This window comes from Macrobrachium nipponense, chromosome 34 (assembly GCF_015104395.2).
Source record: "Macrobrachium nipponense isolate FS-2020 chromosome 34, ASM1510439v2, whole genome shotgun sequence".
NCBI lineage: Eukaryota > Metazoa > Arthropoda > Malacostraca > Decapoda > Palaemonidae > Macrobrachium > Macrobrachium nipponense.
In genome coordinates this window covers 48,831,633-48,857,431 of record NC_061095.1, presented here as the reverse complement: position 1 = coordinate 48,857,431, position 25,799 = coordinate 48,831,633, and the positions used below count along the sequence as shown (strand labels likewise).

Below are 25,799 nucleotides of genomic sequence, written 5' to 3'. Positions count from 1 at the left end.
CGGAGATTTCAATTGTGCACTTCACGACTCCAGGAATCCAAATCTCTGGTGTCATCGTTCATTCATGGACCTCAGTTTCCTTGAACGGAGTCAAATCCATTCTGGTAGTCAATCATATGGACTGTTAATTAGAGTGGCATATCATTCCCCTTTCACAGAGCTAGGCAATCACTGGCGTGCAGTGGGCGGGGCTTAGCTGCAAAGAGACCTGGATTTTACTGTAGCATTTCATTTTTTTCTAAAATTAAGTTGACCTTATGTCAGCAAAAACTCTTGTTCGTCGTTTTTGTCATTTCTTTCTCTGTAGGTCTAAATCACATATATCTAAGGCTTACAGACTTCCATACATTCAAATGTGGGAATAGGCTGCCTAAAAACAGGGGAGCTACAAAGTGTACACCGAATTTAACCTTACAGAGGAGAGCAGGGATGGTGGGGTTGGGGGTGGCAGTTGTCACAGTCACAGATCAAGAGAGTTAGTGTGAACAGATGAGGGACACCACTTATAAAGATTTCACCTTTCCCTTTTCATCACATTTCCTGACCATATGAGTCTTTGAGATCTCGTAAACTTCGTGTAATATAATTTTCCTTTGTGTTGATGCCCAGAGGACCAGTAAACAACCAGCAAAGCCTTGCTGAAAATGGATATGAACTTCACAACACTGTGAACATCAGGAGACAAAGAGGGCCTCTTGAAATGAACTCTTCTGGCAACAGAACTGTAATCAAGCCTGGTGTTCAAACTGCTCAAGATGGCGTCTCCAGGCACAGCCTGCCACCTCCCTCGGAGCCAACAACAACAGAGTGCAGGACAAGGAAGACTCTCTTAATCCCACTGGCGAAAGCACTCCAACCAGAGGTTCTCAGCTCAATGGACATACAGTACTACCCAGGAGGTCTACAGAGGCAGGAGATGACGTCAACCAAGGCCTTCCAGAGACAGAGAGCTCTGTTAAAGCCTGGTCACTGAGCAATATTCAAAAGCAAGCTAAGAGAACGTATCAGGTAAATAAGATGTTCATGTTTCAGATTTTATTCATAATGACTACTTACTGTATTCTTACTTTCAGAGCTGATAATACACTGGAGACTTCCAGAAATTGACTGTGGCCTCTATGAAGATTATAAGTCAATGGTATATTACACCATTAGCCAATGGCAAGAGATTTTATCATTTAATAGAATGTTTAAGGAATTTTACATGACAAACTACAGTGATTACCAGACAGTTGCCCAAAGCATTAGCAGCTTTTTGCTACTGGAGTGAAAATTTGCTAATAATATTGTTAAGCTTATACATTATGATGAAAAATGATCTACTAGAAATTTTCTATGAGGTTTTTTTAATTCTTTGGAATGAATTAGTTACAAACTAACCACTCACCTTTCTCATAAGATTTTTGAGAAAGTGAGACAGTAAGCAGAGCTGATATGGGAAGAGCAGTGTGTGGGATCAGAACCTAAGCAGGCCATTCAGCTGAGCAATATGATAACACATTTGATCTGTTTATTGCAGGGTATAAGGAAATGGGTGGTGATGCTGTTCCTGTACTTGGCAGGACCCGTCCCGACGAGGCAGAGATGGAACAGCACATCAGACAGCATTATGGGGCTGTTGGCTGTAGTGGTGGGCCTGGGAAACTTTTGGCAATTCCCATACTACTGCTACAAACATAAAGGAGGTAATAAGTCTCTCTCTCTCTCTCTCTCTTCTGTCAGCCTATAATTTTATTCTGTTATAGCTACGAAAGGTCTAGAGTTTCCTATAATTAGGGACGTTGACCCGTTTCCCATCTTGCCGAAGGAGGTATTTCATCCTTATCCAAAAAGGCACATTTACAGGATTAGCCTTAAGGTTGAATTAAGGTTAATCCCAGGGGTGGATACACGGGAGCTATTTGTTTTTAACTTACAATTGACTTCCTTTGTTAGCATTGTATACATGTGTATGCATGCATGTATAGTAATGTATGTACATATATACGTGCATTATGAAAAATGCAACATCAAGGTCCAAGTATAATCTTTTGATATTTGTGTTTTACTTTGCACTGACAAAGAATAAATGGCAAACTGGCTCAAAACAAATGCTAAATATACCAAATCTATCTTTTTTCTTGGAGAGCTTGAATGGCATTAGGAAGGAAAATATGGCAGCAGTGCTAATTGCCTTCAAGTCTCAACCTTTTGTAGCCACACTATATAATGCAAGTAAGAATTGTATTTCTTCTTCTGTATTTTACAGTGTACTTCATCATTGCCTACGGCATCACCCTGCTGACAATCGGCTTCCCTCTGATGGTGGTCGACATATCCATTGGACAGTTTCTGAGTCTGGGGCCCACAAATGCCTATGCTTCAATGGCGCCTTTATTCTCTGGTAGCTAATATATACCTGCATATGAATAACTTGATCACGGAATATACAAAACGTGATGCTATGTATAAGTAAAGGTAATGCCATGGAGGAAAATGAAAAAACGAGAACTGCCAAGATCTTTTGTTCTTAATGACCCTTAAATTAAGGCAAAACTGTTCAGAACAATGAGAAACACAGTACAGGTAAGCATATACAAACAGACATTGCAGGACCTTTTGTTAATTTTGTATTGTCAATTTGCATATGCTTACCTGTACTGTGTTTCTCTGTTCTGATCAGCCTTGCTTATAGTAAAGGGTCGTCAAGACCAAAAGATTTCAGCAGTTCTCGTTTTTTTCATTTTCCTTGGTGGCATTACCTTTTATTACCTTATACCATATATATATATAAAAATAAAACTCATGTTTTTCTTAGTGATGATTATTTGCACAATGAATATCTTTTGCAAAGCAAATATTTTTGTGAAATAAGAATTTCTATATAATCAAGATTTTCTCTCTCGCTAGGTCTAGGCTGGGCAATGGTGGCATCATCCGGTCTTATAAGCATTTACTATGCTGTCGTTTTGAGCTGGACCATCACCTATCTTCAACACCCCATCTGGGATTACTTTACTTGTGAGTTGCTAAAGCCAGCATCGAATTTTTCAGAAGTTATTGTTTAGACAGAGTGGTTCATGGTGGTAGGTTTCTGTTTCATAATAGTAACAGTTATGACTTGCACCATCTTTTGCATTCACAATTGATCCCTGATCCCCTTTCCCTGCCGAGAGCAACCAGATTCGCTGATCAGCAGAAGTATCACTGTTTTGGGCAGGCAAAATGTGCCTCAGTGTAGAACTTCTCAGTTCCAGAGGGTCTTTATTTCTTACACCCGCTGGACTGTGGAACAACCTCCTGAGGATGTTGTGCAATTGGAACTTCAGAAGTTCAAACGAAGATGTTATGTATTACTACCCTAAAACATTTATCCTTGTATTTTGATAACTTACTTATAGAATTTTATCTCTCTATTTATTTGTTGATACACCTTTGTTTCTAATAACTGATAATCTCTTTCTGTATTTCTCTTTACATTTTGTTACTTCTTTTGAATGGACGCCATATTCTTTGGGATATTGAATTTCAAGTCAATGACCCCTGTGGCTGGCTTGTTTCATATAGATTAAGGTTATTCTGAATAATAATAATAATAATAATAATAATAATAATAATAATAATAATAATAATCATAATAATAATAATAATTATAATAAATAATAATATCATGAAATACAAAAAACCATTTCGACATCGATCGAAGACTTATAAGAAGCCTGTAGATCTTTACTAGTGATTCTTAAAGATTATTTTCAGAATAATTTGTATGGACTGTTATACTAAGTATAGTGTGTTAAATGGTTTTACTTCTTAACCTTGTGACTCTGAGAGAGAAGAGAGAGAGAGAGAGAGGAGAGAGAGAGAGAGAGAGAGAGAGAGAGAGAGAGAGAGAGAGAGAGAGAGAGAATGTTATTGCTAAAATGGAGTAAATTTTTACATTTATTAATGTTGACAATGATTTTTTTTCAAGCTTCCAGTTCTGTCTCAACAGAAGTACCTACCAAAATGCAACGAAGTTTTTCAGGTGAGTTATTTGAATCAGCCATGAAAGTAACTAGAAGTAATATATTCAAGTGGTAATGATTAAATATTTTCAATGTTCCTTTAAGGTAGGGACAGAAAGACTAGGGTGAGGGATCAGAGGCCTACCTGCTGAGACATAGGCCTAAGGGGTCATCGCCTTGCTCTTCCTATAACTCACAGGAGTAGAGGGGTGTCTTGTGTCACTAGACCAATGGTGAGAGAGAACTTCAATTCTCAAACACTGTATTTCCCATACATTTTTTTTTTGAGTGGTTTAACTTGATTTGCCCACTTGCTTACCCATCTTAATTATACATAGTCTATTCAGTGGCTCTATGCCCTACCTTAACCTGTCTTAGGACGTCTTTATCCCATATGGGGTGGTGAAGCTCTTCATACTCAACAGTATTTGCCCTGAATCTTGATGCATTCATCTAGTTTCTTTGCCTTCAGCTTAGCCCATTTCTACATGGGGTTGCTTTTTCCCATCAGTCTTCTCCACCTTTCTCTTAAGCATGCATCAAGTTTAACCATATTTTCTTTACATATGACCTTATGGTTATTTAACTTGAAAAAAAATTCATTGTATGACTATAACATACTTCAACCTTTTTTGCTAAACAGATTATATTACTAAGGTTAAAGTTCAGTTAATTTTCATCTGTATTCTCACAGAAATGAAGTGGTTTACTTGAAAGACGACAATGACTTCGAGATCCACCCTAAATTAGTTCTGAGTCTAAGTCTAACCTGGATGCTTGTCACGATGATCCTTGTCCGTGGCATTAGGAGTTCAAGCAAAGTCGTGTACTTCACCAATTTGATTCCGATTGCTTTGTTGTTAGTACTTTTGGCTTATAGTAAGTAATACACCCAGCTATGTTAGCTGTTAGCCAGTGCTTGGGGTGCTCTCTGGTGACATGTCACACCAACTTGCTCAGCCAATCTTCATTGTACTTAATCCAGTTTATACCATTCATTGACTATTTCTTTCGTTTCATTGCTGGGCTTTGCAATGCATTTACTGCTTCTATTTTCACTAACCTAAGATTCTTCATTTGCTACTTTCTTTTTGAGCTTGAATCAAACTGGGCCTAGTCATGGTAACATCGCTTCCATTGATGTTAAACTTTATAGAAAGGCTGCATATGTAGCTCCAAAAAACAGATAATTGAATCTGATAACATTATTAAGTTTCCTTGAGAAGCTTTGTCCACAAAGCACAGTAGTTTTGTTTAAAGCTATAATCATTTGGTGTTTTTTGCTTCTTTAAATCTCTTACAGGTTCCGTGAAGTATGGCTTGAGTGTATGGAACGAAAGCTCCAACTTATATTTCTCCCCAACTAAGGTAACTGTAGCCATACATGTATTGTAGGTATTTTGTTTACATTTATCAGAACAGTAATACAGAACCTGAAACAAGCAATTAATCTTTACATCATGCCAATTGATCTAATTACTTGGGACAAATGTGCTTTTCAAAAATCATTTTATCAACATTCTGTAGGAGAAGGCCTCCGAGCTGCCGTCCTGGGAAATATGGGCTGATGCTGCTTTTCAAGTTTTGTTTACCTTGGGTCACATGTTTGGAGGCATCATAACCCTAGCTTCTTACAATGACTTGCGACAAAATACCCTCTGGTAAGGAATAGTTCCGTAACTTTTGGTATCAGTGAGAAAAATTTACATGTAAAATATGACGAGAGCTTTGTACACTTTGTGAAGGATTATCAGGCTTCTATTATGTTTAAATGCACCCCCATAGTCTATGGGCTGAGGTTTAAGTTTCATAGTCACACGGATATTATTCATTGATTTTCTTCAGGCATCATCAAATGAAATAGCGCAGTTAACGTTATCCCTTGACCATTAAGACCTGGCAAAACTTACAGCTACTTTGAAACAAACCCTCCTTCCTCACAAACCACGAATTCCCATGGGCGGTGGTTGAGGGGGGCCAGTGCCATTTGTGCACCTCACTTGGTAAACTGAAGGTATTACTAAAGTGTATGTAGCATATCTTTCTGCCCCTAGTTGCACTCATTTTTTATCTTGCCTCCAACTTCTCTAACTGTTATTTCTTAGTGCAACAGAGAGACTTCCTCCCAATTCCACCTTTAGATTCTTGTACTTTATCTCCGTCTTTTTCTGGATCTCTTTATCTTTCTGTTCAGCCACCCAAACTCCTTCTTCCCTCTTTCCACTTTTTCAAATACTGAATGGTGGAAAGTGCCCCAGTGCTTGTCTGAATTTCATTCAATCAGAGCAACTCAAACTAGACTTGATGTGACTTATTTTCCCCCTTTTCTTTGCAGGACTGCACTGTTCATCGTCTTGTGGGACACCGCATAGTCCTTCCTCTTTGGGTGTTTGGTCTTCATCTCCCTGAGTAAGCTGACCACTGACTCGAATAATGGCATTGATGTTCTGTTGTATACCGCTCACACTGTCGGGGTGGAAGTCGTCTTCATAGCGTACCCAGCTTTCTTGGCCAAAGTGAACTCCCCTATTTGGTTTGTGCTCTTCCTCCTGATGATTCTAACACTGGGCATCGATAGTCTGGTGAGATGCAGTGAAAATTAGTCCTAATTCGATTTAGTACCAGATACAGATTTCTTGTCTATAATTCAGGCTGGTTTTCACAGCTGCATAGACAACATATTGTAAATACCCTACCAGCTGCTGCTATAAATAGATTTTACATCATGAACAAGGTTACTGATTACTTATTTTCACAAGTAGTAATTAATCATTTCATTAACAAAAGCAGGAAGATATTTGTCCATGAAACACAATACCTCCAGCAAAGACAAATTCCTGTTTGGTGACCTTTCCCTATAATTCTTTTATTTAGTGCCGTCAATTCACCATACACCGGGCATTATAGGCATTACTGAAGGTTCTTTGCAGCGTCCCTTTGGCCCTTAGCTTCGGCCCCTTTCATTCCTTTCACTTTACCTCTGTTCATAAACTCTTTCTTCCTCTTACTTTCCACACTCTCCTAACAATTGTTTCACAGTGTAACTATGAGGTTTTCGTTCTGTTACTCCTTTACAACATATCTCTCAATTTCCCTTATAGGTCCCAATGCTTGACCTTCAATCTAAATTTTATATTCCATTCCAAAAATTGCTTTTCTACAGAAGCTGTTGATTAGTGTAAGTCCACTGCTTTTCGTAATTAAATCCACTATTTTACTTGAATGAAACTGTACTTGCCATCTCCCATTAAAGAGATCCCACCCTCACTTCCAGATAGGACTCGTGGAAACTGTCACAACGGCCCTCTTTGACAACTTCACCCGTCTAAGGAATCGCTACTTCCCAAATGTGTGCGCAGTCATTTTCGTGATGTTTCTCCTTGGACTCCCGATGTGTACGAGCACCGGGTTCTACCTCGTAGAGTTTATGCACTCAGTCACTCACACATGTGCAACCTGAACCTTCCTCTTCTTGGGATCTCACACATCGTCCTCGTCTGCTATGTATTTGGTGAGTGACATATCTGCCGTCTTTTGAGAACATGTCTTTATACATCTCAAGTGTCCTGTAGGTTTTTTTATTCTGGTCAGGAGTACTGGCCAAAACAGTGACTAAATGAATTTTAATTCATTGCTTTAGTTCTTCGTATCATGTAATATCTGTTTTACTAAAGTAATTATTGTACAGTGAAGGTGTACCTTGAAAGAAGGGAGAATTCACCAGTGTTGACTTTGTTTTATACGATAAATTTTAAGTTGTTAGACAATAATAATTCAGACATAAATGATATTTCTGGAATATTCAAAGATGGTTTCAGATCAGATGATCAAGTTTGGAAAGCTCTTTAAACTGTAAATATGATTAAAAAAAATTATTGGCCCGAATATTCTGGTTTCTTCAGGGTCTGTCTCACTACATGTATGGACCATCCTAGACACAAGTTAATCTGAATTTACTCACCTATACCTACCCTCTGGCCACCGCCACGATACTTTACATCACTTTCCTCTAGAGCCTCCCACCAACAACGCTGTCTAACTTCTTGAACTTCCCTCACTCAAGTTTTCAGTCACCATTTAAGAACCAAAATCCTATAGGAGAAGGTGGGGAGTCCTGTGAGAGTTTAGAGATGATTCGATTACCAATCCTTTCCTTCCAGGATTTGATAATCTGATGACAATCATAAGACAGGAGTTGAAAGTCACAGTTCCTAAATTTATTGAATGGTACCTGAGGTTGCACTGAAGTATGTTTCTACTGTGACATTTTTTTGTAAGTATGAATTTACTCTTGTGAAGGAAGAGGTTACACTTAAGAAATGTGATTAGGGCTCAGTTTAAATATACCTTATTCTCTCTCTCGTTTTGATATTCCAGATGAGGGTTAAAATCCTGCCATAGACATCAGCATTTTTTTTACACTCTTCCATTTTGGAAATGACATTGTGATTATCAGAAAAACCATTCTGGGCAATAAATTCCTGTAATGGTACTGGGACTTTATGGACACCCTTTTATATATATAGTATATATATATATATAGATATATATATATATATATATATATATATATATATTATATATATATTATATATATATGCATATACATATACAGACGCCAACCTACTTGAAAACGGTTGCATTGAGGACGGCAGTTTGTATGTTGAACTGTTTGTAGGTTGGTTACTGTACTCTTCATGCCTATCTATGTACATTATGATACAAAATCATTAAAGTATTGTATGTTTTTTCATCCTCTAACACAATACACTGTATATACAGTCCTGTATGTACAGGAAAGGCGCACTATAACAAATTTGAACTTATAGGTAACATATCTCTGATTGTTTGTAAGCTGAATGTTCATCAAGTACAGTGGTTTCTGTATACATATACACACACCCTTCTCTTTCCCAAAGGGCCTCTTCTTATGGATAGTGAGTAACACTGAATTCCTGCGCACGGCGGCCCGCTCACTCCCTAGTATGTTCACCGCCGTTGGGTGGACCCTGTCCACCTCCTCATTTCTCCTGGTGCCAGCCGGCCTTCGCCATTTACAAGTACATCCAGTTGAAAGATAAGGTAAGTTAGGCCTATTGCTGTTGGCTGTATGGCGATTTAGTTACTGCTTATCTTAGAAAGAAAGAAAGAAAGAAAGGGGTAATCACATAACAGAAAGTAAATTTAGAATCTCAGAATGTCTTCATTCCTCTGTTATGTAAATTTAGAATCTCAGAATGTCTTCATTCCTATCTCCATTTGGATCTAGGCTTAGCAGAAAGAAATTGAGAAGTTGAGAGGGCACTGTGGTTAATAAAAAATCTATGGAAAGCCTTTTCATTAAGATTTTTCCTTTAGTTAGGGTCAGTGTAATGTTTTATGGTTCTACTAAGGGATTCAGAGCCGGTGGAATGTTGTTTTTCGGCAATAACTTTTTATCAAAGCATCTGATAGATAAAGGCGAGTGGCATGGTTGCGGGAAAGATGGGTAGTTGTTATATTTATAGAGTAAATTGAAGTTGGCGATGCCAGAACCGAGAAAATCACAGAAAAGGATCCAAAAACCATTCGTGACGTAAACAATATGACGTCATGAGGCTCTGCCCATCCACCAAGTAAGGAGTAAGTAATTCACTATACACAGTTTATGCAATTGTCCCCGTGATTGCAAGCTTTACCACAGCATGAATATGTCATTTTTTCTATAATGATGGGTAATAGCCTAACTGGCAACACTCATCTCCTGCTGCGGATGTAGACCTAACAAATCAGCTAGACTGATTCATTTTGTGGATGAATTACATACACTGAATTATTTGTAAAGGAGAAACAACGATATCAATAAAATGGAAGAATTCCAAGCCAACAACTAGACCGATCAGGTCTGCTCACTTTCCCCAATCCCTCATGTGGCCGTAGCTTTGTCTGTTTGTTTGCTTGTTTGTATGGTCCTTTTACATTTCATGGAACTAGTGGTTAATCAGCAAAGGGTACAACGGCTTTATGTGACTTCCGAACCACGTTCGGGCACCCAATTGGGTAGACCTTGCCTCTCTTGGCCTTAGTCCTAGCAACTGTTGTGGAGTTGCAATGAAACCTCCACAAAATAATAATAATAATTGAGATCGATAATGCAATCAAGGGGACGATGACAAATCCTGCATGTCATCACTGAAGCGTAGGAGCTAATATCAATTAATAAATAGGTCATCGGCAAGTGGGCATGGCCATAGTGAGAGATGTTTCCGCCATATGTAAGCTTCTCTTCACTGTGGGTGGGGCCTCATGACGTCAAAGTTATTGCCGAAAAACAATGTTCCATCGGCATCTGCTCTGAATCCCTTGGTAGTAACCTGTTAGTGGGGTAATGAGATTCGAACGGAAAGTTGTGTAGATCACAAACAATCAAACCAGCACACATACTTCACAATTATATTTTTATTCTTGTGTATCCAGATCTCATAACAGATTTAACTAAGACTTGATGTGAATCACAGATCAGTAAGCAATATTTTGGCAATAGTACTAACCCATCATCATTTCTCTTAAGGACTGGCGTTTGCTTCTGAGACCGACTCAAGATTTTCTTCCGGCGTACTTGAGGGAGCATTCTAACAGGCCAGACTACCGAAAGCACCTTGCCTATCGTCAGGAACAAGTCCTCAAGGATCTGAGAAGCAAGCTGGGAAGTATTCCTGTAAATATATCATCAACATAGGCCTTTCTAGAAATACAATTCTCATCTCGTTATCACTACACTCAGACCAGACATTCTCAACAGACTCTGGGCCAAAACCCGCTAGTCACTTCCAACCCAACTTGTCATAGACAGCCCAGTGGTGACAAGAATTGGCCGACGAGTTCAACCAGCAGGCGTCATATCACCAAAGGCTCAAAGTGATAATGACTGAACCAAGATCCAAGGAGTCACTCTGAACACTTTGGAGGAGACAATATTTCATAGAAACTCAAGATAGTCCTTCAAGCACCTTATTCAATATAAAGAATCCTATTGGTCAAAATTGTCTTCACCTTGAATAAATGAGCCATTTTATAATTTTGTTCACCAAAAACAGTTACATTCACAAGATGACACTACAGTCCCCTGCGAAGTAAGTCTTCGTGACTCATCTGGCGGATTTCAGTAGTCCACCTTTGATGACCACTCATATGCCTACAGGTCTACCTGAAAGAGTAAACCTGAATAGGTAGCTATACATACAATCACTTACCTGTTCAGTTATGCATTAGAGTCGTATACCTGTTTATGTGTAACTTCTGTAAGGCAGTGTAATAAAACGTGTTTAGTACCACAAAGTAAAGGCACAGTTAGATTAGTCATTGATTTTTTTTATTAAGATTAACATTACGAATACAAAGATGATTGCACTCATAGGAAATTAGTGTTCTGCCAAAACCCATTTTGGGTTTATGACGGTTTTGGGTAGGAAAACCACTCTACTTTAAGTTTCAAACAGTTTTTTTTATGAAATATAGGGTTGGGTAGTTCGCAGATCCGGGGACAGATCCGATAATTCCAGAACCATTACTCCAAATAACAAAATGCATAGAATAAAAGTTGTCAGTACCCACTTGATGTGAAGGCTGACACGGCAGTCGTAGCTCCCGTAGTTCTTGAGTTGGCCGCAGACAGGCGCTGTACATCGGCCCGCCCCCAACGAGAGAATTTTAAATCAAACCAATCCTGTATCAGGTTGACCCAGGTCATCCCCAAGGGACATGGATTAACTTCCTTCCAACCAATAAAAATGTGTCCCATGAATATGAATCAGACAATCATACCTTCAGTCACAAAATTTGCCCTTTCCGTTCGCCACCGCTGTCATGGACAGAACGCACACAGTATTATTTCCCAAAAGTGTTACAGAGGACGAGTTCGATAAATATACGCATTTCTATATTAGTATTCTGATAGAGTTCCTACGAAACACCGACGAATTTATGAAGTGGTTGTACAGAGAAGGGTTACTTGGGGATTATTCGGGGTTGAGTACAACGTGCAACACAGCGAGCCGACGGTTCATGAAACATGGGACCAGCGAGGCCACGGGCCAACCGATTTACATGTGGAGCTGTACAAACAGCAAGTGCGGTAAGAAGGTATCAGTTCGGCACAGCAGCGACTTTGAAATGTGAATAAGGTAAGTTTTATATTAATTTTTGTTAGCCTTAAAACTAGTGTTTCGGTTATTTCGAAGCCAGTACCGAAGCACGTGTTCGAACAGATCGGTTAGTTCGAACCCAGTACAGAAGCACGTGTTCGAACAGATCTATCGGCCTGACGGTGGGCACGTAGGAACATACATGGAATGCCGCATTTTGTATGTAACCATAGTGTTTCCGGTGAGTTCGAAGCACGTGTTCGAACAGTAAGGCCGTGGCAAACAAGGAAGGTGTTAAATGTTACAGTTATGGGGGGATTTATAGCCTAGGCTAGTCGTGTTTTTTTTGTATGTACAGTGGCTAATTCACTGTGGGCACGTAGGAACATACATGATGCCGCATTTTGTATGTAAACTAGTGTTTCGGTTAGTTCGAAGCCAGTACCGAACCACGTGTTCGAACAGTAAGGCCGTGGCAAACGAGGAATGTGTTTAATGTTACAATTATGGGGGGATTTATAGCCTAGGCTAGTCGTGTTTTTTTGTATGTACTGTGGCTAATTCACTGTAACCTCTGTGGCTAGCACGCGCAGCGCAACATTACCTCTTGCCAGAACATGTTGAGCCTGCCAAGAATCTTTACAAATGCGGATAAGGCGCGAAGCGCCGTTCCACTGCGGCCTTACTGTAACCTCTGTGGCTAGCGCGCGCAGCACAACATTACCTCTTGCCAGAACATGTCGAGCCTGCCAAGAATCTTTAAAAATGTGGATAAGGCGCAAAGCGGCATTCGCCACGGCCTTAACTGTGGGGGTCTAAGATTATAATTTTATGTCGCTTAGTGGTAGCCTAGGCTACGACGTTTTTACAAATAGGCTAGTCTTTCAAAAGTTTGGCAATTTAAGGGGTCCTAGGGTAGCCTAGCCTACATCAACCTTGACTGCAGAGTAAGAGGTCGGAGCCTATGTCGGTTAGTGGTAGCCTAGGCTAGACTTTTACATGTAGGCTAGTCGTTCAAAAGTTCTGCAATGTAAGGGGTCCTAGGCTAGCCTAGCCTACGTCAACCTTGAATGCAGAGTAAGGGGTCAAACTTTTGTATTAAGGGCCAAAGGTCTGGGTCTCAAAACTGGGAATTGAGAGTTAATTGCGCCATGAAAGTCCTACGCCGCTTTCCCCACCCAAAAAAATGACAATTTGTCGAAAATTGCATTTTCCTAACTATACAAACCTGAGGTCCTTTAACAATAGGAAGTAGCTAGCGGCAGCTGGAACGGTCGTAAGCTTCGAACAAGGGGAGAACGGTAGTTAACTGCTTGTCCGCGCGCGACTGGGAGGTAAACAAATCACTTTTGCTTTTGGCCCATGCAAAATACGCAGAGTGAGGGGTGGCATGAGGAGGGACTATATGTAAAGGACCTCAGGTTTGTATAGTTAGGAAAAATGCAATTTTCGACAAATTGTCATTTGTTCCGATACGTAATACAAACCATCGGTCCTTTAACAATAGGAAGACTCACTTCTTGGTGGGAGGAATCTGAGTCTTTTGATGAACAGACTGGTGTTCGTCCATCCCTGGAATGCCTCCCTGGTCGTAAGAGCGAGGGAGGGATCCAAGCCCTCTGTCACCGATTGATCGGGGGGGTGCACCGCAGGATCAATGGTCAGACCTCTGGGCCGAGTACTAAGAGAGAGGCAAAGCGTATCTCTTTCGTACCAGCAAGCAAGAACTTGTTCCTGTTTGCAAGAGGCAACATAAGTATGGGTTGTTCTCAAGCTGGCATCCACTTCCTCCCCCTTGTTGGAGGAAGTGGTGGATATACGCTCCTATCCCTAGTAAAGGGATAGGATGGGGCTCTGTTGAGTAGCTCACTGCATCTTGTCCTTATCCAGCAGGGTGACGACCGTGTCCCCTCTAACCACAGGTAGAGGGGAAGAAAAAAGATGGGAAGAGGAGCCAGTCACACTCTCATTCACTCATCCATTCTTATGGTCACACCAGGACTCATGCTGTTCAGCCTGCGAGGGTCTGGGTTCGCTACACAACGTGTTGAGCAGCTACCACGGGTCCCAAGGAAAAAGATCCAAGGACCTGTGGGCAATATCCCGAAGGTAGAAGGAAGGGCATGTGGTCTGGTTGACCAGACCCCTGCCTTCAGTACCTGCGCCACGGAGAAGTTCTTGCGGACAAGGCAGCATCTCCTTCGCATCGAAGGCGGTGAAGTCCATTAGGGAGGGGATTGTGAACGACTCGGAGCCAATCGTCAGGGACCGAAGGGTTCTGAGTCTTCGCTACGAAGTTCGGTACGAAATCGAGCGTACGGATCCCCATCCCTGGATGCTTGACTTCGCAGGAGAAGTCATGCAGTTCCTCAGAGGAAAAGAAGGAAATAGTCGCATGACCTATCCCTCTTTTCTACTTCGGTGATGTCCAGTACCCATACTGGTCTGGTCCGTTTGCCACGAAGTCTCTCGCATCCTCCTATCCCCCATGCAGTGAAGTTCTCCGGTAGTGGATAGGACACCGACACTCCATGGTGGTGTCAATGGTATGGGTACTGTGACAAGCTATTAAAACGAAGTAATGATTGCTCTGTAACAACAGAACTAAGTCAACAGCGTAGTTCGTAACTGACTCGGGCGCTCTGACCGCTGCCGACTGACTGCGTTTCGGTAGAAGGCAAGTTGTCAAAGCATCCGAGTAAGTCACGTGACCTTCGCCTTTAAAGGGTTATGCCGAGAGGACCAAACCAAATAATGTATTGTTTGTCACCAACGCCGGGACAGCGAGGGTGATGATTCTCTTAAGGCGAAAGTCAATTGCCTTCTTAGAGACCGAGGTCCTGAAGGTAAAACATCTCATGGTTGTGAATCTCAGCTAAGGAGAAACAACACTATGTACCGTTGAAGACGAAGGTAGATATTGAATGCAACCTACGTCTTACAGATGAATCGAGAGAAGGATTCTCAAGATTCATAACCTGTGCTTACAAATGACTGAAAACGCTGACCGCTATTCATTGCTGTCCGGTGAGAAGTCGTAGTTGCAATGAAAGAAAAAGCGGGGCGTTCTTCAGTAATGAAAACACAGGGGAAAGCCGCCTGAAGAACTGCTTCTCATGGGCTGAACATTTGGAAGTAGAGCTGTCAGGTCGGAGAGTAGGCGATGTCTTCTGACACATCTCGTAATTCGGGTTGAACAATGAACAATTGTACACCTACGAATACGAGATATTTTGAAGACAAACTCAGATGTCTGCAAAATCATTCGCATTATCGCAGTGCGATGCAGCGGGAGACTTGTACAGACTTCTGTTACCGTGCGGTAAACAGAAAGATGAAAGAGTCCAAGAGATATCTCTGTTGAAAATTCTCGCAATGTCGAAGGCGATGGAATCTAGCGTCACAGCAGTAGATGGTCCTTCATTATTGCGAGAATCCCCGTTAATCAGAGACCTAAGTCCATGATTGTTGGGCAGAGATACGGTTCGGTAGTCAATCAAAGCAGGGGAGAGAGAGACATACATGACCGTGCATATCGGAGGCCCAGCTGATACTGAGCTGCTATCAGGCAGTTCAATACGCAGTAGTTGAGCCTGAGCTCTCGCTGACTCGTCATCCTGAGTTGCCAGGTAATCCATTATTCCACGAAGGAATGCGTTCGGCTAGAACTACCGAGCATAAAAGATATGCTCGAGCAATTATATTTAGGCGAAAATGAATTCGGTAAATATAAAAGTTGAAATGGTGTTGTCGTGACAAAACCATAAGTATATAAAAGTTGAAATGGTGTTGTCGTGACAAAACCATAAGTATATAAAATTGAAACTGAAAACTCCTGGGAGGTTGCAGGCAACCCCGAGTTGCAGTTCAATTAGAATACTTCTCTTATAAGTCGCAATCCGTAGATTAACTAGGATATGCGCCTACCCCTCGGACAATTCAACTGCTTAGTAGAATCATGTCGCGAGGTTTAATTATACGTATATATTTGTAGGATTCTGAACAACGATCTCCATCCTAAATTCTTTCCTTCAAGAAAACAAAACTAAGGATTGGAGATCGACCACCTTCGATCTCTATCAAAGAGAGTGAAGGAGAAGTCTTCCTCGAAGGAAAGCTTCAATGGTGAACAGAATACTAAGACGATAGTTCAACGCCAAAACCTAGATATTCCCGTCCGATATTTCTCGATTTCCAAGGTGGTTGGTCGCCTACTGTGAGATAGTTTCTTTCAGCAGCAGTCTTCTTCCAAATGCTAGAAATTCCAGGAATTCGAGCATAGGCGAGGTTCCCGATTATCGTGTATATCGGGGATTCATCGTCTCGTTCACTTTGGACCGTGGTCTCGCGTAAGTGTTTGGAGATCGTAAAAAACTCTAACACTGAATGCGTTAGAAATTCCGTAGAATTCTAAGCAGTCTACGCCAACCCCCACCGAATTCGTCAAACGATATCGGCTGGTGGTCCTCTCGATTCCCGTAGAAATCGAGAATGGGGCAGGATTCCTCCTCAACGACCGGGGCTTACGTCAGGTAGGACCCGAAGGTCCCCCCGGTAGCGCAGTCCCGAACATGGGATCCTACAGAGAAATCTCTGTAGGATCCCTCCCCTTTCCCTCGTAACCGTAAGGAGAGAGGGAATGGGGGACGGAAGGAATTGGATACTCGCTGCCTTCCCAGTGGAACTAGCAGTTGGAGAAGAGTAGGAGCAGCCATCGCCTTGCGGCGATGGCCTCTCAGAGTCTGGAAAACGTATCGTCAGGAGAACACGTTTTCCCGCGGAGGGTTACGAACTCTCACTGTAGGTAAGGGTCTGCCGCCACTGTGAACGTCGTCTGGGTGGGGCTGATCGACACCTGACAGGAGAGAGCCGATACCGTCCTCCGACTCATTCCAGTCCTCGTCGAGGTCGAAACCTCTCAGGAGGACCGAAGGAGTATTTAAATACGGTGTCCGAAGACACGTAGAAACGCCGCTGTCGCAGTAGAGGAGGTGGAAGTAGCTTGATCGACCGGCCAGAACTGAGAGAGCCTTCTTGTCCGGAGACGAGAGAGACTGGTTCGAGACAGAATCGGCAAGCTCCGATCGCGGCAGACCCACCGTCGGTTTGGGTTCCCTCTCGGGCCCCAAAACGACTGGAGCAGAGACGTGGCTCTGCTGGTGGGAGCGGCAATCCTTCCGCAAGGTCATTATGCTGACGAATCAGCTTAATGACTTCTGCAAATTCCTCTGTATCTCGGGAGTAACCGCGTCTTGTGGAGTAGGACCGTCCAGTCCCTCCAACAAGAACAGATCCCGAGATACTCCTCCTTCAGAAGGAGGAACAGCGGCAGACCCCTGACGGTCGCCTCCAGCTACTTGCGCGTATGTCCTGGTCGGAGGTCCTAGAACCGTGCCTGGTCCATACGGCGTCATAGCGGGATCGCGAGCGGCGCACCTCTCGCGATCACTCATAGGTTACCTCGCTCCTCCCGGTGTAGCCCGAGGAGGTTGAAGGTACAGGAGAGGCAGACCTGACGCTCCCCCCCCCCTACTCGCTGGCAGGACCAGCGTGCTTGGAGGCTGCTGCTGATCGTCCACCCGCAGTGGCGATCGAGCAGCAGCCTAGCCTTGCCGCTCGCCTGGGGTGAGAGGCTCGGCTGAGAACGTCGACGCTGATCTCTAGCGTCAGGCGAGCTGTTGCTGGTTACCGCTCTCCGCCCGGTTCCCGATGGGAGCGGCGTCAGGTGACCTGCTAGGCTCGTTGTCGCGGTGAGACCGGCGAGCGTCCTCTCGGCGCGTCGAGCCGCTGGTACCGACGACCGCGGGGGACCCCTTCCTCGCCTCCCAACCCGTGGCTGGTCAGCGACAGTCACGTCAACCCGAGCAGCCAGCTGGTCGCTGCGAGAGCGTCCACTGGCCTAGCGAGAGTCGTCTGCACGACACTCGCCAGTCTTCTGCTCCGCGCTTCTGGTCTTGGCGGCGAGCGAGCTCGAGTGTCAAGACTTTGGCTGGACGGTCTCCCCGCGGGAGACCGTCCACTTGGTAACTTCTCGCTAATGAGAAGCCGAGGCGGATACTGGTTTAGCGGCAGAACCACTAGAACCAGGCGAGGAAGTGCCAGCCGAAGCTGTACTCCTCTGGTCCCCGTCTTCTTCTCCTTGGTAGAAGAAAAGACGGGCCCTGTTCCCGAGGGAGCAGGAGGACCAGCAGAAGAGCTCCCCGAATCGCCGGAGCGAGACGGCCCTTAGAAGGTCCCGAAGGAGCCTTCTTAGGGGGAAAACCCGGGTTACCAGCTGGTCGCATGCAAGAGGCGGCCGCTGGCCTGGCAAGAGTCACCTGAGCGTCTCTCACCAGCCTTCTGCTCCGTGCCGCGTCTTGGCGCCGAGCGAACTCTGGCGCCGAAACTTGGCTGCACGGTCTCCCGAGGGGGGAGAACGTACATCGGGATCTCTCGCGAACGAGAGACCGAGCCGGAACCTGGCGTAGCGGCATCGCCGCTAGCACCAGGCGAGGAAGTACCAGAGCTAACCGATACCCTCTGGTCCCCGTCTATCTCTTCCTTACGGAAGGGGAGACGGGCCCCGCTCCCGAAGGAGCAGGAGGACCAGCAGAAGGACCCCCCGTCCCACCGGGGTGGGACGGGCCCTTAGAAGTTCCCGAAGGAGACTTCTTAGGGGGGAAGGCAGCCTTCTTCTTCTTCGGCTTATGGGCCTTAGAAGTCGAAGGGAAGAGGCAGCAGCAGACGATGAAGACGAAGATGACAGCTTCCTCTTCTCCTCTTCCTCGTCAGCTCACGCAGGACAGTCGTCAGGTCCCTCCATCCAGGCCGGAGCCGGGGCTATTGCGAAGCAACACGGCCCGACTGCACCTGTCGGAAGGACCTGGGACTGGGGGGGGAGACACACCGTGGGCAGGACCAGCATGGACAGGCTCAGGAAGCAGGAGCGACAGGAACAGCAACCAGATCAGGGAGCGGAGGAACAGCGGCAGCGGTAGACCCAGAAGGGACAGCCAAGCCAACAGCGGGAATCACATCAGCGGCAGGTACGGCAGGCCCAGCGATCGCCTCGTAGAATCATCGGCAGCCAGCGGAACCTGGTTTCCTGGCGGCCGGTCCAGGGGCGAGCTGCTGGAACAGCGGAAGTCTGGGGCAGGCAACACGAAGAAAACAGGCGGCGGCGGCAACCCCACCTCGGTACGGCGGCGGCCCTAGTAGCGGCAGACGGCGTCATCGACACAGCATGGGGAGTGTAGACCAGGAGGGGGGGGAGCAGCATAAGCGGCCGTGGTAGTAGTGGAGACCGCCCCAGACCTCGCTAGACGCTGCAGCAGCCCGTGGATGCTAGGCACGCCCTGCCCTCCGCGGTGGTCCATACTGTCCAAGGGTCGTCTCCCACGGATGTAGCACCTGCGTAACATAGATAGATTAGTAAAAGGGGTTCCCTCACGCACGGGGGAAGACATGCCCCACCCGAACGCAAGGAAGACCCCAAATACAAAATACAACGAAGAAGCTGAGCGGGGGGCAGGAAGGAAGACGAAGAATCGGATACCAAGGGAGTCGCGGGAGAGCTTTCCGACGACTTCCTGGCAGACCTTCGCTTCCCCTACCCCTGCACAGCAGTGAAAAGTAATATGAAAAATGAAACAGAATACTGCCCTTTTGTTTCGATTCACTTCATAGAACTTAAGGGGAAAAGATCAATTCCCGGGTAAGAACGGAAACTTGATCCAATAATATGATGCTATCATAAAAATATATATTGAAAATGAAACCGAATACTGCACTTGCGATTCCATTTCACATAAAAAAAATGTAAGGATCAATTCCCGGGTAAGAACGAAAATTGATCCAAATTAAATTTCATGCAAATAAATAAATGAAAATGAAAAGAATATTGCAATTGCGAATCCACTTTCATTGCAATCTATTATACAAAATTAAAAGGCTCGTGCCGAGCGCAATCACACTCTCGGTAACGAACGCACAGGGCAAAAATATAATGAAAAGAGTACTTACATTTTTCAATTACACACTTTCGCCCAAAATACATGACTCGGCGCGAGCGCGCCCGCCCTCGGCACAGAGACATAATTCAAGGGTTCAATTCATGAAAAGAGAGGAAATCGCCGCATCTACGGCGATAACTCCATGTTGGTTCATAATTAAGTAATGAAAATGAAAACAGTGTACTTACAGTTCCATTTTCAAGTCAAAACAAACCAAATTAGTAGAAAAACACAATATAAACAAAGCATACGGCGATGACGAACACGTCCTTCGCACCCGCGGCCGAAAGCAAAAGTGATTTGTTTACCTCCCAGTCGCGCGGCGCGCGACTGTCGGACAAGCAGTTAACTACCGTTCTCCCCTTGTTCGAAGCTTACGACCGTTCCAGCTGCCGCTAGCTACTTCCTATTGTTAAAGGACCGATGGTTTGTATTACGTATCGAACAACCCGGTTTCCCAATGGGTCCCCCCTTTACCGTTTGATGTTTTTCAGGCTTTATTTTTACTGGGTCAATTACAAAAAACCCAAAAGGGCCAAAAAAGTTATTCTCAGCTATTTTTTTTTTTCCGGCGAAAATCGATCGTCCCCGGATCTGTAGTAGCTCCGAAATATGTATAAATCATGGCTAAAAAGGCTTTAATCTACACTTATCTATGGACCCTCTAGCGCGGGGGGTCGCGCAAGCAACACTACAGTATTCCCGGTAGGGAACCTCCTTTTGTCCTGGACTTGAAATTTTCCCTATAGTTTCCCCCTAATTTAGAGATCCGTTTTTCTAAATGAACTCGACGTTTTCTTTGATACGAGTAACGCGTTAGGTAAATACTTGAAGATACTCCAGTAAAGTAGGTTCTGTTCATTTCTTCGTCTTTTCGCAGATATTTAAAATGATTTTGCGTCATTATCATGTTGATAGTAGCATAAGGTAATAGAGATGATAATCAAGTAAGCTAAAAGCGTGAAATGTGGTCAGTGATAAGGAAAGACAAGTGTATAATCGCCCACATGCTTAGTTTGTTTACAGTGTAGGCTGTTCAATTTTTTCGTCTGCTCATAAATAGATGAATCTCAATAAAAAATTACAGTATGCGTTTATAAACATGGTTTCTACATATCTTCCAAATTTCAGGTCTAGGTTTACTTCAGAATTTACATATGTAAATGTAGTAAATGGATACTTTGACGGCCGTTTTCTCAATACCTAGATTTTCGTAAAAACACATAATTAACTTCAATGTTTATTGACCGAAATTAGTCATTCAAAAACCAAATAATAGAACATTAAAATGTCTAAATATTCATGTCACAGAATTTTTAAAATTTGATTTTTCCTTTTGAAATTATCGATAAAAACTTACTACATAAAAAATATACAATAAAAAAACTAGTTTTTTTTTTTTAATCACAGTTATGAGGTCTTAGTAGAGAAAGATATTTTTCAAATGGTTTTAATGAGAAATGTCGTTGAAAACCCTCCAGTTTCCCAGAAGGTTAATCCTCTAAATGTAATGGGATCTCTGATTTCGTAGAAAATCTAATATTTAAAAACACCCCTTTCCAACTAAGCGAACTTTAAAGACGTTTATGCAGGCCTCCTCCAAGTTTAATACCGGCTCATTGACAATGAAAACAGACTAAAACAAAATATGGTAAATTTCTCATTACCTCTGGGAATTCCTTAGAATATCTCACCTGTACTGTTTTAAGCGGAATATTTCCGATATTTAGACAAAAGATTACATTTGGTAAATGTTTCTTCAGGAGTCAGTCACTTTTAATATTACCGATATGCAATGATGTTGAGAAGGAAGACCTGTCTCGGAAACTCCGAAGAACAGTTATAGTTCTACCAACCTTACGTAGTTACGTAGTTTCTTTTAATTTTAAAAAGAAGTGCTTATAACGCTCTATCGGAAGATAGAGCAATGAATAATTAACAAACCATAATCATAATAGCAGTTAATATAGCTGAGAAGGCAAGATCCTCTCAGGAATATTTCATCAAGAGGATAGAGACAATTCAGCTATGTTGATAACTGAACAAAATGGATTAAAAACTTGAATAAATATTATTTAAAATATAATAAATTATAATATTTACAAATTAAAACAGTAATTGTTATTTGAGGCATCAAGGCATTTATTATTAATTTTTTTTTCCCATCTAACCTAATGTTGGCGGGAATGCGTCAGGAAGGATGCAGGGTTCGAGGCCATAGGACTACACCAGGGCTCTCTTTGTATATATAACCCCTTTAATACCTAAGCAAAAAAATGCCAAACACCTTTGTAAAAGGGTTCGTGCTGGCATAAAGCCAGGCTTTTAATTCAAACCAACTATAACACCTGGCCAGGACAGATTCATTTAAGGAAACCTCCTCGTGAAGAACTCTGTTCATCTTCACTGTCATCGTCAGTAATAAATTTCATTCTATGGTTATTGATAAGTAATTTCGTCGATCATTTGTCCTAGGGGCCTGTTTCAATTCTAAGTTTAACTCAGTAAGAATCCATTATTATGGGAAAAGTCTTAAACTTGAGCTTCCTATATGCATTAACATGTATGACATCTAGAAAAATGTATGAAATGTCCATCAAAAAGTAAAGGAAGATATCTTTCAAGAATGTGAAAGTTCATCAGCAAAACCATATTTCCATCAGGATGCTAACTTAGATAAAATTCATCAGGAAAACTATATTTCCATAAGGATGGTAACTTACTATGAGATTCAGGGCCTCTGTAACACGGTTTTTTGGATTTTGCTCCTTATCAAAGCATCGGATGTAGCTGAAAGTTGACATATGTATATTTTACAACCACACACAAATTTTATCAGCATTATCAATAACCTAAACCCAATAGTTTTAATTTTTATAGAGTAAAAATGATCTAGCCGACGCCATGGCCAATGATTGCGAGCCAAGAGTCGAAAAACATTCATTATGTAAGAAAAGTAAACATCGTTTTATGAAATGTTGCCCCGCGCATCCACCAGACAGAAACCCATTCACCTTATTCCATCGGCTCTGAAACCCATAGTAGTCAAGAATGGCTAACAGGATTTGGAATTGTCCCCGTGGTTGCAAAACTGCATTTGTCTTACGACTTGCAACTTTATACAATCAAAAGAAAGCCCGTGGCCATACTTACTATAGCCTGAACAGGTAATTATTCAGTTTCTAGTTTAAATCCAATGTTTATGGTCTGATTTGTATTTGGCGCTGTATTTAGCGTAACGTGATTACAATACTTGTAATGTCATTCAGGATTTTGAACATTTCTATTAACTATTCACTATGCCACCAAGGAGAGAGAGAGAGAGAGATTGTATGTAAACCAGTCTTATATAACTATTTTTGTTAAAATAAGATTTTTTATCCAAAGTAAACACAAGCTTATATGTGCTAAAATCTCCAGCAGACCAACGGATCATCCGATATAATTTTTTTTTTCTTCTTTCGTCTAGGGTTGCCACCTTGAGCTCAGAAAAATACAGAACATATACCGAGAGTTGTATAAGGAGGAAAAGTTATGGCGAATGGAGCAAGTCTTTTCAGCTGGGTTTCGGGTCGTGCTGTGAGCTCCCAAGAAAATTTTTGAAATGTGTCCTATTTCTGGAGCATTCTAAGCCTTTGTGTAGCTAACATGAGGGTGAGGAGGACATGTTTCATATTTGATGAGGACTAGAAGCTTGCTTCTGAGGTTGTCAATTATCACTGAAGTGACAACTGACAAGTCAATAGAAATTCAAAACAAAATGACATTCTGTGACACAATGAAAAAAATATTATATTATATACCTTCAAGTTTATTTTATTCTTTCAGGAAAAATACCAGGTATTCATTCCCCACTGCTGAACTACAATACAAATAGCCATTTAAAAGTAACATCATAAAAATTTTCAGTGAATCAAGGAAATACACCAAGCATGTTGGTCATTCCCAGGATTCCTACTTTTTCCATGAATATTTTGTGTTGCTCCTTGCTGCAAGGAGGGGAGTCTGGTCAGAGGTTTGGAAGACAGCCATCCACCTGGCAGCTGTGCCTTTGGACTTCCAGCCTTCTCCCTCCTTTAGCCTTTCCACAATTACGTTAATGACTGTTAATTCATCATACAGCTCATCCATGTTGACACTGAGTCTGCTGATCAATTCGAGTTTCTCCATGTCAGAAAAGTGTATCTCAGTTTTGATTAAGAGAGGATGGAGGAAGGACAGCCAATTTTCCTCTGAAAAGTCAAACCACTTATCTACATATGTGATGGCAGTACTAAGGAATGCTTGAAAATCTGCGTTTGCAGTGTTTGCTTCTGATGAAGAAAGCTGCTGCAGCTTTACTTTTGTCAGGTAGCCATAGAAACTATCCTTTCTTCTTTGCATGAGCTTGTTCCTGAAAGCCTTCATAATGGGGCAGAGGTCAATGACAGTTGTTTCGTTTTTTTCAAGTTTCTTGACGACATCTTCAAAGATGGACAATATGTTGTTACAGAAAAGAAGGTATACTTGAATGACGTCTGCTTCTTGTTCATTCACCTCATCTGCATCCAAAGGATGCAGATGTTCTGACAGCCAAATACAGAACAAATGGCGTTCTGTATTGGTTCAATACAGAACGCAGCATCTCACTCTTAAATACAGAACGAATCTGTATTTTACAGAACGGGTGGCAACCCTACTTTCGTCTGTACGACCATGTCTGATATAAAGACTTTATGAATGGCGGAACGATACATAGATGTGGGTGGGGTTTCTGTGCTAGCTTAGTAATACTACTGTAACAGTAGTGCCTCAAAATTAGTAATAGCAGTAATATACATGAATTAAACGTTTAGGCCAACTGCTGGGATCCTTGAGGATCATTTAGCACTTCTTACAACTACTCGAGAAATGAGTTTTTATAGCCAGAATTTAGATTTTCTAATACAACAATGTCCATGCTCCATGATAGCCTTCAGTGTTATCCTGAATTACGAGGCCAAAGTGGGTGGAGCCTCATGAAGTCATCATTCTGACGATAATTATTGGTGAAGGTTTAAAGCCAAAATACGGTACCGGCTATTTTTTTTTCCAGTAAATAGGTAGATAGCCGATAAATAAAAATTGCTTGACATTGGATACAGCAGTATCAAATCAAGCTTGTCTACTATGTCTGAAAATTACCAACTATTCCCTACATCTTGTCAATCTGATTGTACCTATAAAGTAGATTATAATTTCTTAGGACACTCATTTTGGGAGTTAGAGTAATAATCAATGTGTTTTTGTATTTATCAACATGTTTTGTTGGTTTGTTCATTATAACAATTATCACTGGAGAGGATTCAGAGTTCATAAAGGTGTACTGCTTTGCTTGTATTTAAATTTTTATGTCATTGTTGCCAGAGGTATAGCCTTCGTTACGTATAGCCAATCATCCATCGAGAATGAGGGAAGAAATGCTGTCATAAGTTACAACGAGTGCGTTCGAACCTTATCTCTGAGTAAGTTGGCCGTCATCAAAAAGTCACTTTTACATTATAAGTACCAAATTTATTCAACCTACGTAATGCAGAATACAGTCAAAATTTATGTGTAGATATAATGTGTATTCTGAATAAGCGTTATATCTATGAAATGCATAGATAAAAAGTTATTGCCAAAAAACCGTGTTACAGAAGCCCTGAATCTCAAAGTAAATGAAATATATTATGGAAATA

At 42.3% G+C, this 25,799-nt stretch overlaps 2 long non-coding RNA genes across 2 annotated transcripts; both read left to right on the top strand.

The window, feature by feature from the left end:
• Nucleotides 1-454: 454 nt before the first annotated feature.
• LOC135207716 (uncharacterized) lies at nucleotides 455-2,379 on the top strand. The gene is made up of 3 exons (XR_010313052.1): nucleotides 455-1,008; nucleotides 1,520-1,685; nucleotides 2,249-2,379. It is a non-coding gene; the product is annotated as an uncharacterized LOC135207716 (long non-coding RNA).
• A 4,078-nt stretch (nucleotides 2,380-6,457) lies between these two features.
• Nucleotides 6,458-8,226, top strand: LOC135207715 (uncharacterized). Its single transcript, XR_010313051.1, has 3 exons — nucleotides 6,458-6,568; nucleotides 7,261-7,497; nucleotides 8,147-8,226. It is a non-coding gene; the product is annotated as an uncharacterized LOC135207715 (long non-coding RNA).
• The last annotated feature ends 17,573 nt before the right edge of the window (nucleotides 8,227-25,799 follow it).